The sequence below is a fragment of the Triticum aestivum genome, chromosome 1A, assembly GCF_018294505.1.
Source record: "Triticum aestivum cultivar Chinese Spring chromosome 1A, IWGSC CS RefSeq v2.1, whole genome shotgun sequence".
Taxonomy (NCBI): Eukaryota; Viridiplantae; Streptophyta; class Magnoliopsida; order Poales; family Poaceae; genus Triticum; species Triticum aestivum.
This window is the reverse complement of record NC_057794.1, coordinates 478,683,182-478,686,892: the sequence shown is the minus strand read 5'-3', so window position 1 is coordinate 478,686,892 and position 3,711 is coordinate 478,683,182.

The window sequence follows — 3,711 nt, the reverse complement described above, 5'->3', positions numbered from 1 at the left end:
CATACTTCCTTTTACGATTCTCAATCTGCTGTTGCTTTCCTTCAATCATGATGGCACGATCTACCAACTCCTGGTAGTTGTTGAAACTTGCTACCATCAATTTCATGCTTAGTTCATCATTTAGTCCTTCCAGAAACTTCTCCTGCTTAGCTGCATCCGTAGCAACGTCATCTGGGGCATGACGTGCTAACTTGCTGAAATCGTCAACGTACTGGCCAACTGTCCTTCCTCCTTGGCGTAAGCTGTGAAACTCACGCTTCTTCATGGCCATAGCTCCTGCTGAAACATGGGCGGTGCGGAAAGCTTGCTGAAACTGATCCCATGTGACAGTGTCAACTGGGTAAGTGGCTGTGACCATGCTGCCGCGGGTCCGTCAAACTGGTGAGCGGCAAACTTCACTTTCTCACATCCGTGCATCCTGCAGTGGTCAACTCCCTTCTTATCTTGCGGAGCCAATCGTCTGCTACTATCGGCTCGGTGCTACTGGAAAACACCGGCGGATTCAGCCTAAGGAAACGGGCTAAGTGGTCAACAGGTGGTGGTGGTGGGCTGTTGTTGTTGTTGTTCTGCTGGTTCTGGACTAACATCTGTATCAATTGATTCTGATGCTGGATCAACTGAGTGAGCTCCGGTGGGAATCCATTGTCACGTCTCGGAGGCATCTGAGGGTTTTAGAAAAGACGAGAATTAAGAATAGAGTGAGGTCTAAAGGGAAAACACTACCCCAATGCACATGAGCAAATGCACACAAAATCACTTCATTCAATCAAACAAGGGCTTACAAATGGTCTAACTATCGCAAAAGTGCTCGAACTATTGTGTTTACATGGGGGAATACTACTACTATCTGGTGGTCATCTAGAAATTTGAACCGGTGGAAGACTCCATGATATCTGCTCCTGCTTCGTCTTCAAAGTCGGGTTCACTTGGATCCGAATCGGTGTCGTCGATGATGATGTAGTTGTCCGGACATGCAACATACTCGTCTTCCTCCTTGGATGCTAACTTCCTCTTGAGTTCTTCAATCTCCTGCTTAAGATCGCCATTGTGCCTTGCTAGAGCTACGATCTAGTCCATGTAGTCCTTGCGTGTAGACTTCAGTTCTCCTAGCTCGATGATCCTTGCCTTCGCATTCTTCAACTCTATCATATCATTGCACATCTGGTTCTCGTGGCGTCGAATGTGCTGGTTTAACTCCTGGATGAAAGATGCAATGGATCTATCCTTCTTGGTGCTGACTAACTCCCATTGTTCGTCTCGGCGTCCGCAAATTTGGTAGATAGTGTCCTTGAGGTCTTCTTGATAAACTTCTCCAATGCGTCCCATGGTGATATGAGCTGCCATGCTCCTTCCCAGACTCCAGGTTGGTGCATTGAAAATACTATCTATAGGCTTCGTGATTGGCGCGAATGTCCTTCCCGGAACATGAGCTTGAATCTTCCAGCGCTCCTCTTCAGGCAGAGTGGCGTTGAAGGTTCCCGTGAAGCTTGGTAATCCAATGTTCAGGTACTTAGTGACTTCCTTCAGGTGAAATCCAAATGGTGTGCCTTCATCCGGTTGAGCGTACTTAATCTTCGCGTTCGTCATCCTAATAGGGTAGAAAAGATGAGGAGTTAGAAAATGAGAAGAGAATGGTAATCTATGGCTTTAACTTAGTGGTCGTGTCCTATAGTCAGCGTGTGCTCTGATACCATCTCTGTAGCGACCCGACCCGAATGGATCAAGTGCTCTGTGCTCAGGTGTCATCCCTGGATCAGTAATGCTGACACCACACAGTACATCGAAGGATTTATAGCAGAGTGGCAATCACACACTTATTACATCGTTGTCTCAAAGAGAACTTATTACAATAAGAATGGCTTAAGGCCATCTAATAAAGATAACAGCGGAAGACTCGGAAGATAAATGGGTCCATCAACTCCAACGGCATCACTGAGTATAGAACCACGACCTAAAAGCACCTTACTCGTCGTCTGAAAAGTCTGCAACATGAGAAGTTGCAGCCCGAAAACGGGTCAGCACATGGAATATGCCGGCAATGTAACACATAGAGAGTAATGGAATGAAACAGCTATACTATATGCATATATGGCTGGTGGAAAGCTCTATGGTTACAGTTTTGCGTAAAGCCAGTTTTTCCCTACTGCAAAGGAATAAATTTTTTTAACTATCATGGTGGTTGTGAAACATCGAGAATGGTTGACAGCATTCCGAACCCAATTAAGTGAACAATTAAAACCCAACAACATTAATTAGAAGTAACATGTTGAGATTCACATGATATTCAAATACTAGATACTCAAGTTGTCCATAACCGGGGACACGGCTAATCATGATTAGTTTATACACTCTGTAGAGGTTTGCGCACTTTTCCCCACAAGACTCGATCGCCTCCGGTTGGTTTCTCGCACTACAGGGTGTTTGAGAAACGGATGACCGAGACACAGTCTTTCAGAAGCGCTAGCACCTTACATGTGGGGTAGACCGTACCACCTACAACCCCTACATCTGCTAGTCCACCCCGTAAGAGTTCGCACAACTTAGTCAACTATGCCAGAGCCCATAATGGCTTGTGGCTGCACACGGAAGTTTCTAGCATGAATTATCTTATGATCCCTTTGAGCCTGGGTGGCGGTCCGAAAAAAAACAGGCAAGTCCTGATAGACATCAGGTGCCTCAATCCACCCAGATGTGTGTTTAAGTTGCCACTTTAGATAAACCATTAATTAGCAATACATCTGTCATGGATATCACTCACCCAATCCACGTCTACTAGCATAACATGGCATAATAAGCAAACGTAGAAGTAACTCCCAAGGGTTTCATAATAAACAGGTAATAGGTACTACCTCATCTACTTCCCATCCCACAATTTAAATAGATCCTAATCATGCAATGTGAGAGGATTGATCTAATGCAATAAAACATGGGTTGTAGAAAAAAGGTATGATCAAAGTGTTACTTGCCTTGCTGATGATCCGCGAGACCTAGGGTTTCGAAGTAACAAGCGGCGCAATCCGGGTGATCTATCGCAGACAAACAACAAGCACACAATAAGTACTCATCTAATGCACAGGTAAAACTCGAACAAGAGAACGAACCAGAAAGTTCAACTTAAGAACTCCGGTTGCAAAGAAAGAAAGAACCGAACAAAGAAACGGAAAACAAACGGCGGAAGAAAACAACTCGGTTCTAGCAAGTTGAAACTAGGTCAAATTTTACCGGGGCAAAACTTGTTTAAGTAGATTAGTCGGAACGGCGGTTTCGAAACGAAACTCCAGGCGCTTGAATCACCTGATTCCGATAAACGAGCGAGAATAAAGACTAGAACGAAGATCGGATCTGAGATCACGATCGCGGAATAAATCTGACGAAAAGAAAGAGATGAACGGTTAAACGAACGGGCGTCGTTAACCGGGAAAATCGGTGATCACGTTCGTTGAGACGAACGGTCCGAAAGAAGAACGAAAACCGATCTAGGGTTTCGGAGAAGACCGAAACAAAGAACAAAAGAAAACCGGAACGGTTAAGAAAGAACCGGAATGGTTTAGAAGAAAAACTGAACCGAGGGGAGAAAAAGAGACGCGGCGCGGGACAACCTCGGCGAGGCTTCGGCGAACGGCGGCGACGGCGGCTATAGGGCGGTGGTGTGGGGCGCGGGGTGGGGCGTGGCTAAGGAGGAGAGGGGCTTGGGATTGATGTGATGTTTTG